This window comes from Alosa alosa, chromosome 24 (assembly GCF_017589495.1).
Source record: "Alosa alosa isolate M-15738 ecotype Scorff River chromosome 24, AALO_Geno_1.1, whole genome shotgun sequence".
Taxonomy (NCBI): domain Eukaryota; kingdom Metazoa; phylum Chordata; class Actinopteri; order Clupeiformes; family Clupeidae; genus Alosa; species Alosa alosa.
In genome coordinates this window covers 26,405,162-26,420,040 of record NC_063212.1, presented here as the reverse complement: position 1 = coordinate 26,420,040, position 14,879 = coordinate 26,405,162, and the positions used below count along the sequence as shown (strand labels likewise).

General features: G+C 41.6%; 1 protein-coding gene across 1 annotated transcript in view; it reads right to left on the bottom strand.

The window, feature by feature from the left end:
* Nucleotides 1-285: 285 nt before the first annotated feature.
* c24h4orf54 (chromosome 24 C4orf54 homolog) overlaps nt 286-14,879 on the bottom strand; it is a 24,116-nt gene continuing 9,522 nt past the window's right edge. The window contains 1 exon segment of the mRNA XM_048236686.1: nt 286-310. The gene's annotated coding sequence lies outside the window, so the exon portion shown is untranslated.

Genomic DNA, 14,879 nt, shown 5'->3' with positions numbered 1-14,879 from the left:
TGGGTGCAGATGAGATGGGGGGTTCCGCCACACCGGATAGGTCAAATAAACTGGATGAGATGGGGGGTTCCGCCACACCGGATAGGTCAAATAAAGTGGATGGGGATGGGGGGTTCCGCCACACCGGATAGGTCAAATAAACTGGATGATATGGGGGGTTCCGCCACACCGGATAGGCGGAATAAAGGATTGGGGGGGATTCTGTCACACCGGATAGGTCAAATAAACTGGATGAGATGGGGGGGTTCCGCCACACCGGATAGGTCAAATAAAGTGGATAGGGATGGGGGGTGGGCTGACAAGGGTTCTCCTGTGAGGAACACAAAGGACAAGAGATCAGAAAACACACCCTACACATGTCTGATGCTCCCTGCCCATATCGTATTTATTATACAGGAAAGTATCAAAAGTAACAAAGTTGCAGTTTAAAATGGGCCTGACTCAGTAAAAACCTGACTTCCAGCAGGTTCCTGTTCTGCAGCACATATAACAAGTAACAGGGACAGGGCACATCACAGGGACATAATACATATCACACACCACACACACACACACACACACACACACACACACACCACGCACACACTACACACCCCACACACACACACACCTCACATACACCTAGATCAGTAGCACAGTTCAGGAGAAGAAGATAGATAGATAGATAGATAGATAGATAGATAGATACTTTATTGATCCCCAGGGGAAATTCAAGGTCTCAGCAGCATACATACAACACAAACACATTTTTTAACAGCAGAAGAGTAATTAAAGTATATAATATAAAAACACAACTAAGCAGTAAGGACAGTAGAAGATAAAGAATATGCTAAATATACTATATATAAAGTATAAAGTGGATGGAGATGGGGGGGGGTCATGACTAAGCATGACTACAAGAGCACAGAAGAACATCAGAACATGCTCTAACACAACTACACAAAAACTGGAGAACTTCAGAACATGCTCTAACACGACTACACAAACACAAGAGAACTTCAGAACATGCTCTAACACGACTACACGAACACAAGACAGAACATGCTCTAACATGACTACAAACACTGGAAAACTTCAGGGGTTACTGGAGAACTTCAGGGGTCAGACCTATTCACAAACCTGTGGCAACCTGTGGCAACAGGTTCTTGACTGTTTCCGGTAACTACCTAAACTTCCAAACTTATCTATCTTAAATCTCCTTGTTACCATCTACTTTCTACGGATTTACTGGCTACCTATTATATCTCGTGAACAAACTGTTGCATAAACTGTTGTTGCTCGAGGCTTTGGATTATCGGATTCTATAACCTTGATCGCCAAACTTTTCTGTCAAACGTTAACGTGAAACGTTAAGCCAGCATCAAGGGCTGCAAATAATACCGGGCCAAGGAAACGCTATCTGGAAGAAGAAAGCATCAAATTCCTTCTAACGTCTCTCAAAACTAGTGACTCAATATAAAAGTGAGATTTTCTCAGATTACTTACCCGCTACCTGTGTTCGAGTTATCAAGGAACTGCACGATATCGCTGTTGCTAGCCAACTAGCAAACAAACGTTTAAAAGACAGTTGACACCGACGCCAGCCCTCGCCACGACCACGATGCCTCCCCTCAGCTGTGCACCAGGCTGCGACTCATCGTCCTTCTCAGCGGAAAAGATAGTGGAACTCGAAGCCAGAATAGCGACCCTCCATCAGATTGAGAAGGATGAACAGTTCCTCGACACCATTCTCTCCGTAAGTAACGTTACCTCTCTTACACACACTAATGCCAGATGCCCTGATTTCACTCTGTCCTCCAATACTTTAACCATGCCATGCACTAATGCAACTTCTGTCCCTGTTGCCTCTCCCCGGCCTCTGCTGAGAACCAAGCCTGCTCTGCTGGCCAGCTCCACTCCACACCAGCCTGAGCCATGGCGTGAAGCAAGCATCACAAGCACGGCAGACGGTCCGGACGGCACTCAGGCCCAGCCCAACCTATACGACTGGAAAATCGCTATGCCATTCTGACCGAGGATGAGGAGCCCCTCCTGCCCCGAGACAACCATCCTGGTCCCTCCTCAAAGTCGGCGCCCCCCCGACCCCCTCCTCCCCGGACCTCATCAATCTCCTCCCTGGTCATCGGCAGTTCCATGGTTAGAGACCTCTGCATTCCCCCATCATGTAGCGGTCCCTCCAAGGTCTACTGCTTCCCTGGTGCCAAGGTCCTTGACATCCAGCAGAAACTCCCAAGCATCCTGGCCTGCCACACCAAGGTCAACAACATCATCGTACACATGGGCACAAACGACATCAGAGATAAGCAGTCAGTAGCACTGCAGGAAAACTACAAAACTCTCATCACCACTCTGATGGGCACAGAAAAACGCTTTGTCATCTCTGGGCCTCTCCCTACCTACAGAAAAGGTGCTGAGAGATGGTCCAGACTGTTCGATCTCCACACCTGGCTCAAACGCTACTGCGCTTCCCTAAGCATCCCTTATGTCAACAACTGGGGCTTGTTCTGGGAGAGGCCCAGTATGCTGAAGCGTGATGGTCTCCACCCAAACCAACATGGAGCCAGGCTACTCTCTGACAACATAGCGTCCACACTGAGGTATTGACATTCTGTAGAAAATATTACAGATTCACGCCCCCCAGGTATTGATTCGAATGGCATTATACATGTGGATGGGTCTGAGAATGTTTTCTGCAGGGTAACATACAATACTACTACCATAGATCAAGCTGCTTCATGCAATAGCATGACTTATGCTTATAGTTCTATTCCAACGTTGATTTCTACTTTTCCAACGCTGATTTTATTAGTGAAAAAAATTGGATTTTCTGTTTCTTGTTGAAACCTGGCTGACTTCAGACAGCGAAGCTGTTCTTGTTGAAACTTGTCCCCCAAATTATAATTTCTTCCACTCAATTAGACAAGGCAAACGAGGTGGTGGAATTGCCTCCATTCTCTCAAACAAATATAGTTGCACTAGAGTCAACTTTGGCGAATTCGCTTCCTTTGAGTATATTGCCCTCACTCTGAAGGCTGACCCAGCTGTACTTCTATTAACCTTATACCGCCCTCCTAAACTATGGACTGGCTTTCTCGACCAGTTTTCTGAACTTATGTCGCTCATCATCACTAGCTATGATCGGATAATTGTAAATGGCGACTTTAATATTCATGTCAACTAGATGTACCGCATAGCGGTACAAAATATGACCGCCGCTCAGTCCTGTACATCCATTCCGCGAAAATAAATCACACTTCAATTTGTCTCCATATTTTACTCCATCCCCCACTCTTGAAACTTTTGTGTATGCTTGTTTGGCATGCCTGAGTGTGTGTGTGTGTCGGGCTGCACAGAAAGTAGCCTACTGGTGCTGAAAAGGTGAATAGATTGTAGAATAGCCAAAGAAGATGTAGCATTGTTATAAAACCTTTAAAATCTCTAAACAATCACAAGTAGGGCAGTTCATCACAGTTCATCCATTGCAACTGGATTGATGAAAGGTCACTTACACCTGTAGGCTACATTGTATTTGGGGAAAGCAAAAGGTATCAGCATAATGTTATTTATTATTTATTTATTTTTTATGTATTTATAAACAAAAACATCTCTGTCAGTTCCATGCCGTTTTCAACAGCTATCAAAAACAAAGGTCATTTTTGGATGGATGGATTTTTTGTGAATGTTTCTTCTTCTACATAAGATTTTAGTCATCTTTAGTTCATGTAATACTTTATTGTCAATGCAGAAATTAAGTAACAGTAGTCTGAAACGTTATTGTTAATGCACAAATTAAGTAACAGTAGTCTGAAACGTTATTGTTAATGCACAAATTAAGTAACAGTAGTCTGAAACGAAATGCTGTTTTACATCTAACCAGTGGTGCAAATAACTGACATGTCCAAATGGGCCTTGATGAAATGCGTCGCTAGACTGTTCATACACATTTTAACGAGCCAAAGTTGAAGAGCTTTTGTCCGTTATTGTTCGCGGCAAATATAGGCTGATTCATGTTCCCTTGCATTGTGTAACTGAGGTCCATGGCTAGTCTGGCTTTCATCAGACCAAGCTCAATCTTTTAAGAAATCAAAAATAAATAGCGGGCAGATCAGACTGGGTTCACCCAGCCTAGTCCATAGGCACCGATATTGTTTAATTTCCAGATTGAGATATACACGCTCTGGCTATTCTAAATGCAAAATGCATTAGGGAGTTATGACAAAACGGTAACTAACAAACTAGATCCTAATAGAAAGCTGTTAGCTTCCCTAAGCTACAGGTAGGATTATAAGGTAGGCCTATTTACAACATAAATTGTCAATAGGCTATGCTGGCGACACAAATAAAATCTCCTTTGGAAACCAATGGCTTACGCCTTACAGTATCAAGCCGGACTTAAACTGTCATATCGTGGCAGAAGTTGTAATAACATTCACGCAGCTCCATGAGTCAAGGAAAGCCTTGAATGAAGTAGCCACTTCTAAATGGGACCCACTACACAGTAGCTTAAGGTGTGTTGCTAAAGCAGCCATAATGAAATGAAGGTGTCATTGTTTGGATACTTCACACACACGTGCTTTTTAATTTCACAGACTACAACTACCAAGCTGGAATCAAAGCACATCGATTCCCCTCTCACACCCTGCACGCACTTAAAACAAAATAAACAGGCGCCTCAGTCTCACGAGATGTATAGGCAAAACTGTATCAGACCGGTGTAACGTTGGTAAATCTTCCATTGCACAGAATGATTTTGTAGCACGTGCAATAAATGACAGTCGAAAGATACAAACAGTGCTGCTATCAATTTGCTTGGTATAACCGCATTTATAGTTTTCTACAAATGCAATCAATCAAATGCCTCCATCACTCAACCAACGCTTAACGGTAACATTAGGTCCTTATTGATATTATAAGATTAACGTTATCTGCAGTAAAAAACCAAGCATGTCCGATAAACATCCTCAGATTTATTTCGCTTCAAGAAGAAATGGGAATTACACTTCATGTGAACATCGTCCTGTCCTTATTAGATGTTCGCTGCGGTAAATTACAGTCCTTGTAGGAAGTGTCCATTGTTTTCCCCAACCCACTTTTAACTTCCAACAAAATTACTTCTCACTGCAACGATCGCCATCTAGTGGACAAACGACTACTTATCGCCAATACTGAAAAATGCAGCCATGATGATGATGATGAATATTTATTTTGGCTTTCTTTTGATCCTACTGAATTTGTAATTATGTATCGGCCGTTCTAATACCGATAGTATGTGGGTGCCTGTGTGTGTGCATATTTATATACCCCCAGACCCCCAGAGAATGCCAGGTCAATCATACACATAAAATTTGGTGCAGTTCTGAACATCTTAACTGAAGATAGGGGCGATTAAAGCAGAATAATATTGCATTTTCATTTTTTACCGGGGGGGTGCAAATCACAAATGAGTGATTATGAGCCAGGTTGATGTGGGCCCTTGAGACGAACATACCATAAAAGAGAACTGTGTCTGCCCACAGAGAACTGTGTCTGCCCTACCCTCCTTTCGGGGGGTCCAGTCCAGTGGAGGGGCTGCTGATCAAAACGAAAAATGACGGTTCCATGCTATCCATGTGGGGGTACATGCCCACCAAGTTTTGTGTACCCCGGTCTTTCAGTGTCCCGGGAATCCTTGTTGGTGTACGTCACTAAATGTACACATAAGTTATTTTATTGTAGGGCCCCATTGACCTAAAGTACACAAAACTTGGCATGCATTCGAGGGTGTCATAATGATCCTACACTTTTAATTTCGTGCAGTTTTGACCTTGTCAGCCAGAGATATTGTGATGAAAACACCTAATTTTTTGCTTTTTAATTTTTAACTAGGTGGCGCTATACATGAAATAAGTGGTAATGGGATGGGTTGACATGCCCCCTTAAGACCAACATACAAAAAAAAGGTGGACCTCCTAAACCCTACGGTTTTTCGAGATATTCACAGAAAACTGTGTCTGCCCTACCCTCCTTTCGGGGGGTCCAATTCAGCGGGGGGCTACAGATCAAAACGAAAAACGATGGTTCCATGCTATCCATGTGGGGTTACATGTCCACCAAGTTTCATTAATTCCCCGGTCTTTCAGTGTCCCGGGAATCATTGACGGAAATTCGGGCATGCGAAAATGAAAAAAAAAAAAAAGGAAAAAAAACCAGTAAGTTCCTTAATGTGTTGGACAGTTTAGAGCTAAAGCAGCATGTTACAGGACCCACCCACAACCTTGGCAACACCCTCGATCTAGTCATTTCTAGAGGGATAGAAGTCACAGACTTATCAGTAAATTATATAAATATGTCTGATCATCATTGTGTATCTTTTAATATAGTACTACATACTAATATAGTATTACATACAAATCGCGACTCTTGGATATTAGAGCAGAACAGCAGTTCATAGCTCTTATAGACTCCATAAATTTAGATATTTTACATCATCCCATTGATCAAATGGTAGAGGCTCTCAATCTGAATTGACAGAGTGGCAGAGTGGCACCCTTAAAGACTAAAAAAAAAGGCCCTGTAGCAAACTGACACCTTGGATGAACGAAAATATCCATGATCTAAAAAAGATCATGTAGAAAAGCTGAGAGAACATGGAGAAAAACTAAGTTACAGGTTCACCGTGCCATTCTAAAAGAAAAAATAGCAAATTATAATAGAGCTATTCTGAATGAGAGGAGGAACCACTTCTCTAAGGTAATTGCTGAAAACAGTGGAAACTCTAGGGTGTTGTTTTCTACCATTGATAGGCTATTGCATCAAACACCTTTTGATACACTCAGTCAGGCATCCTCTCTAAGATGCGAAGAATTTGCAGACTTCTTCAAAAACAAAGTCATTTCTATAAGGGAGGCTATTGGTAACACAAGTAATATGTTTGATAGTACACCCAAAAACAGCCCCCCAAAATGAAGGTCCTTTAGCACTATTACTCAATCTGAGCTTGGTAAAATTATAACTCAAACCGCTCCTCAACATGTGTTTTAGATCCAATCCCTACTAGATTCCTCAAAAAAGTATATGATAGCTTAGCTCCCTTTATTCTCAAGGTAATAAACACCTCATTAGAAACAGGTATATTTCCAACTGCTTTTAAAACCGCTGTTATGAAACCTTTACTTAAAAAGTCAAATCTTGACCATACCAATCTGAGCAACTACAGGCCTATATCAAATCTACCGTTCTTGAGCAAAGTACTTGAAAAAGTTGTTTGTAATCAGTTAAATACCTTCCTCAACGAAAACAGTATCCTTGAAAATTCCAATCAGGTTTTAGATCAAATCACAGCACAGAAACGGCTCTAGTAAAAATAGTCAATGATCTCAGACTGGCTACTGACTCAAACAAAGTCTCAATCCTTATTCTTCTGGATTTGAGTGCGGCATTTGACACCATTAATCATAGCATCCTAATTCACTGCCTTGCGAAGTGGGTGGGTCTCTCTGATAATGCTCTAAACTGGTTTCAAACCTACATTACTGGCAGAGATTTTTATATCAGTCTAGGAGATCATGTATCTGAAAAACATGACTTGCCTTTTGGTGTGGCCCAGGGAGCTGCCTTGGTCCACTGCTATTTTCTATATATGCTTCCATTGGGAAATGTCATAAGTCAGCATAATGTAAACTTCCACAGCTACGCAGATGATACCCAATTGTATATTTCTGTGGAGCCAACTAACCCAGATGGCCTTTGCTCCCTCACTGCATGCCTAACCTCCATTAATCAGTGGATGAGCAAAAAAAATTTGAAACTAAATGATGACAAAACAGAGGTACTTTTGGTTGGACCAAAACTAAAGCGAGATATTATTCTTAGTAATCTAGGGAACATGGCACAACAGGTCAAACCAAAAGTAACAAGCCTCGGTGTCATCTTAGATGCAGAGTTAAGTTTTAAGCCCCATATCAGTAAAGTTACTCAGACAGCCTATTTCCACTTGAGAAACATTGCCAAAGTGCGGCCCTTTTAACTCAACAAGATGCAGAAAAACTAATTCACTTTTTTATCACTAGCAGGTTAGACTACTGCAATGCACTTTTCACTGGTCTTCCCAAAAACATCTAAAGAAACTGGCACTCATACAGAACTCTGCAAGGCTAGACTTTTAACTAAGACTAAGAAGAGAGAACACATCACCCCTGTGTTGGCTGAACTGCACTGGCTCCTATTTCCTATAGAATTGATTTTAAGGTTATGTTAATTACTTACAAAGCTCTGAATGGCATAGCACCTTCATATATCTCTGAGCTTTTAATATCTTATCAACCACAAAGGAAACTTAGATCATCCAATTCTAATCTTTTAATCGTTCCCAAAGTGCTCCACAAACAAAGTGGAGAAGCTGCTTTTATCCATTATGCCCCCAAACTATGGAACACCCTGCCTCTGTACATCAAGCAGGCGAAGTTCAGTAAATATTTTTAGTAAAAGATCTGAAAACATACCTGTACAGGAAAGCTTTTAGTTAACTCATCTTATCCTGTAGACTACATTTTCAGATTATTCTACATCTGCTACTATTGGAGGGCTTAGCCAGCCAGAAGCAGATGGGCTCCCCTATTAAGTCAGGTTCTGCTCAAGGTTTCTTCCTGAATATGGGAGTTTTTCCTTGCCACAGTTGCCATATGGCGTGCTTGTGGGGGGTAAAGGGTTAAGGCTGCCAGTCTTATGACGCCATTTTCTATATTTTGATATGTTGCTGAGTGGATCATAAACAGCAAAGAAGAAAAGTGATTGATAATGACAGACTGACTATTATTGTGTTACATGTTTCAAATGTAAAGCACTTTGAGCTGCATTCTGTGTATGAAAGGTGCTATACAAATAAAGCCTTTATTATTATTTATTATTAGTTAACTTAGAGGAAGTTAACTCAGGTATAAACCTATTATTTCATTCTCCTAACAAAACAATGCCATAGGGCTAGATATGTGAAATGGCTCATGATCCCTATGGGGGCTTGTTCTGGGAGAAATGCTGAAAAAAATGGAGCCAGGCTGGTCATTGATTTTTTTACAGATTCCGCCCCAGGTATTGATTCAATGGCATTATACATGTGGATGGGTCTGAGAATGTTTTCATAACATCCAATACTACACCAAAAATCAAGATTTTGATGCAATTTCAAAATATGTTATATATTGTCCAAATTGATTTTTAATTCACGCCTAGATAAAGAAAAGACAAATTTAAAACTAGAAACCTAACAAATATTCTTTCCATACCTCAGCATATTCCTCAAAAGCCAGAGGCATTTTCAGCTAACATGGGTTTACTAAATATAGGTGCACTTACTACCAAAACCTTTGCAATCAATGATTTTATTAGTGAAAAAATTGGATTTTCTGTTTCTTGTTGAAACCTGGCTGACTTCAGACAGCCGGCTGTTCTTGTTGAGACTTGTCCCCCAAATTATAATTTCTTCCACTCAATTAGACAAGGCAAACGAGGTGGTGGAATTGCCTCCATTCTCTCAAACAAATATAGTTGCACACGAGTCAACTTTGGCTAATCTCGCTTCCTTTGAGTATATTGCCCTCACTCTGAAGGCTGACCCAGCTGTACTTCTATTAACCTTATACCGCCTCCTAAACTATGGACTGGCTTTCTCGACCAGTTTTCTGAACTTATGTCGCTCATCATCACTAGCTATGATCGGATAATTGTAAATGGCTAACTTCAATATTCATGTCAATAAGACAACTGATGCTAAAGCCAGTAAAGTTCCTTAATGTGTTGGACAGTTTAGAGCTAAAGCAGCATGTTACAGGACCCACCCACAACCTTGGCAACACCCTCGATCTAGTCATTTCCAGAGGGATAGAAGTCACAGACTTATCAGTAAATGATATAAATATGTCTGATCATCATTGTGTATCTTTTAATATTGTACTACATACTCAAAAAATTCATCCCTAAATTGCAATCAAATCGCTGACTCTTGGACATTAGAGCAGAACAGCAGTTCATAGCTCTTATAGACTCCATAAATTTAGATATTTTACATCATCCCATTGATCAAATGGTAGAGGCTCTTAATCGTGAATTAGGCGCCTGCTTGACAGAGTGGCACCCTTAAAGACTAAAAAAAAAAAGGCCCTGTAGCAAACTGACACCTTGATGAACGAAAATATCCATGATCTAAAAAGATCATGTAGGAAAGCTGAGAGAACATGGAGAAAAACTAAGTTACAGGTTCACCGTGCCATTCTAAAAAGAAAAAATTGCAAATTATAATAGAGCTATTCGAATGAGAGGAGGAACCACTTCTCTAAGGTAATTGCTGAAAACAGTAGAAACTCTAGGGTGTTGTTCTCTACCATTGATAGGCTATTGCATCAAACACCTTTTGACACACTCAGTCAGGCATCCTCTCTAAGATGCTAAGAATTTGCAGACTTCTTCAAAAACAAAGTCATTTCTATAAGGGAGGCTATTGGTAACACAAGTAATATGTTTGATAGTACACCCAAAAAACAGCCCCCCCAAAATTAAGGTCCTTTAGCACTATTACTCAATCTGAGCTTGGTAAAATTATAACTCAAACCGCTCTTCAACATGTGTTTTAGATCCAATCCCTACTACATTCCTCAAAAAAAGTATATGAAGGCTTAGCTCCCTTTTTTCTCAAGGTAATAAATACCCTCATTAGAAACAGGTATATTTCCAACTGCTTTTAAAACCGCTGTTGTGAAACCTTTACTTAAAAAGTCAAAACTTGACCATACCAATCTGAGCAACTACAGGCCTATATCAAATCTATCGCTTTTTGAGCAAAGTACTTGAAAAAGTTGTTTGCAATCAGTTAAATACCTTCCTCAACGAAAACAGTATCCTTGAAAAAATTCCAATCAGGTTTTAGATCAAATCACAGCACAGAAACGGCTCTAGTAAAGATAGTCAATGATCTCAGACTAGCTACCACTCAAACAAAGTCTCAATCCTTATTCTTCTGGATTTGAGTGCATTTTGACACCATTGATCATAGCATCCTAATTCACCGCCTTGCAAAGTGGGTGGGTCTCTCTGATAATGCTCTAAACTGGTTTCAAACCTACATTACTGGCAGAGATTTTTATATCAGTCTAGAGATCATGTATCTGAAAACATGACTTGCCTTTTGGTGTGGCCCAGGGAGCTGCCTTGGTCCCCTGCTATTTTCTCTATATATGCTCCCATTGGGAAACGTCATAAGTCAGCATAATGTAAACTTCCACAGCTACGCAGATGATACCCAATTGTATCTTTCTGTGGAGCCAACTAACCCAGATGGCCTTTGCTCCCTCACTGCATGCCTAACCTCCATTAATCAGTGGATGAGCAAAAACTTTTTGAAACTAAATGATGACAAAACAGAGGTACTTCTGGTTGGACCAAAACTAAAGCGAGATATTATTCTTAGTAATCTGGGGAACTTGGCACACCAGGTCAAACCAAAAGTAACAAGCCCTCGGTGTCATCTTAGATGCAGAGTTAAGTTTTAAGCCCCATATCAGTAAAGTTACTCAGACAGCCTATTTCCACTTGAGAAACATTGCCAAAGTGCGCCCTTTTAACTCAACAAGATGCAGAAAAAGCTAATTCAATGCTTTATCACTAGCAGGTTAGACTACTGCAATGCACTTTTCACTGGTCTTCCCAAAAACATCTAAAGAAATTGGCACTCATACAGAACTCTGCGGCTAGACTTTTTTAACTAAGACTAAGAAGAGAGAACACATCACCCCTGTGTTGGCTGAACTGCACTGGCTCCTTATTTCCTATAGAATTGATTTTAAGGTTATGTTAATTACTTACAAAGCTCTGAATGGCATAGCACCTTCATATATCTCTGAGCTTTTAATATCTTATCAACCACAAAGGAAACTTAGATCATCCAATTCTAATCTTTTAATCGCACCCAAAGTGCTCCACAAACAAAGTGGAGAAGCTGCGCTTTATCCATTATGCCCCCAAACTATGGAACACCCTGCCTCTGTACATCAAGCAGGCGAGTTCAGTAAATATTTTAAAAAAAGATCTGAAAACATACCTGTACAGGAAAGCTTTTAGTTAACTCATCTTATCCTGTAGACTACATTTTCAGATTATTCTACATCTGCTACTATTGGAGGGGCTTAGCCAGCCAGAAGCGGATGGGCTCCCCTATTAAGTCAGGTTCTGCTCAAGGTTTCTTCCTGGAATATGGGAGTTTTTCCTGCCACAGTTGCCATATGGCGTGCTTGTGGGGGGCAAGAGGGTTAAGGCTGCCAGTCTTATGACGCCATTTTCTATATTTTTGATATGTTGCTGAGTATAACATAAACAGCAAAGAAAAAGATTGATAATGACTGACTGACTATTATTGTGTTACATGTTTCAAATGTAAAGCACTTTGAGCTGCATTCTGTGTATGAAAGGTGCTATACAAATAAAGCTTTATTATTATTATTATTATTATTGTTGTAGGAGGTTTGAGTTACTTATCCAGGTTTGTCACTAAACCACGTACTTGGAATACCCCCCAGAGGATGTTCTACAACGACTACACAAACATTAGAGAACACAAGAGCATTCTAACTCTACTACACAAACACTAGAGAACATAAGAGCATTCTAACTCTACTACACAAACACTGGAGAACATTAGAACATTCTAACTCTACTACACAAACATTGGAGAACATTAGAGCATTCTAACTACACAGACACTAGAGAACATAAGAGCATTCTAACTCTACTACACAAACACTGGAGAACATTAGAGCATTCTAACTCTACTACACAAACATTGGAGAACATTAGAGCATTCTAACTCTACTACACAAACATTGGAGAACATTAGAGCATTCTAACTCTACTACACAAACACTGGAGAACATTAGAACATTCTAACTCTACTACACAGACACTAGAGAACATAAGAGCATTCTAACTCTACTACACAAACACTGATGAGGTATGGCCAGGGGTTGGTTCTATGCAGAGAGGAGAAGTGTGTGTGGTGATTATCTCTATATGCCTAAACACCTAAACAGGAGAAGTGTCTAGGGCTAGATTAATGGTGTGCACATGTACCGGTAAGTATGTTATCTATGTGTGTGTGTGTGTTGAATGATGACAAACATATTGTTTATGTAATGTGCTTAAGCTTGGGCCTGACCCCCGTCCCTTTTCACATACGGCAGCACGGCTCCTATAAAAAGATGACCCCTCTAGCCCACTGACCACCCCCCACACACACACACACACACACACACACACACCACACACACACCACACACACACCACCCCACGTCTTGATTTCTAGCAGCAGCTGTCTTTGCTCTGCATCAGCACAACACATGCTACACACACACACACACACACACACACACACACACACACACACACACACACACACACAGCTCCCGACCTTTCCCTTACCCAAAACACGCACACAGAGACACATTATGCCACACTAAAGATATGCATGCACACACACACACACACACACACTGACATGACAAAGATGCACATGCACACACAAGCACACACAGATGTGTATGTACACACACAATGAAAAACTAGTGTGACTTTTATCCTGTTTTATCTTTTATTTGTTTTTACTTGTTTGTGTTCACATGAGTTGGATGGTGTGTGTGTGTGTGTGTGTGTGTTGTGTCTGTTTCTCAAAGTCACCAAGTACTGTTGGTACTGTACGATAAAAATAATAACAATAACGGTTTTACCGCTTGGGTTGCTGCAGCCAACAGCTAAAGCAGCCAGGCAGCTACAGCGCTACACTCTGGGGGCATGTTCATGAGCAGCTACAGCCATGTTCATGAGCCCCTACTGGGGGGTATGCATGTTCATGAGCAGCCACAGCCACACCTGGGGCATGTTCATGAGCAGCTACAGTGCTACAGTCTGGGGGCATATTCATGAGCTACAGCGCTACACTCTGGGGGCATGTTCATGAGCTACAGCGCTATACTCTGGGGGCATGAACTTGTGAAAACGTTAGGCATTACAGCTGTTTAAAGCCATATGGTAGGCTACGCTAGAACAAAACTAAAGGTAACTTTAGCCTTTTTAAAGTTGTCCAAATTAATAGGTCATTGTTAGGCGTTGTTGTAAAGATCTTGCATGTGGATGTTGTTAGTACTATGAAGGCTACTTTTTAACTGACCAATGCACGAACCTAACCGGGAAACTGATAAATATTATCAAGGAGTTGCGCGCGGGGGGATGGGGGGCATTGTCTGTAGGTGGGTGTGCGTACCAAAGCATTTATTCCTGCAGGCGCCTCTGCCTGCCATGTCTCGTTACTGTTGCCCTGCTGCCATGGTTACTGGTGACCTGCAGCCCTGTCTGGTTACTGGTGCCCTACTGCCATGGTTACTGGTGACCTGCTGCCATGGTTACTGGTGCCCTGCTGCCATGTCTGGTTACTGGTGCCCTGCTGTCATAGTTACTGGTGCCCTCTGCCATGGTTACTGGTGCCCTACTGGCATGGTTACTCATGCCTTGCTGCCATGGTTACTGGTGCCCTGCTGCCATGGTTACTGGTGTTACTGGTGCCCTGCTGCCATGGTTACTGGTGCCCTACTGCCATGGTTACTGGTGCCCTACTGGCATGGTTACTCATGCCATGCTGCCATGGTTACTGGTGCCCTCTGCCATGGTTACTGGTGCCCTACTGGCATGGTTACTGGTGCCCTACTGGCATGGTTACTCATGCCTTGCTGCCATGGTTACTGGTGCCCTACTGGCATGGTTACTCATGCCTTGCTGCCATGGTTACTGGTGCCCTACTGCCATGGTTACTGGTGCCCTGCTGCCATGTCTGGTTACTATGGTTACTGGTGACCTACTTCTCAGAC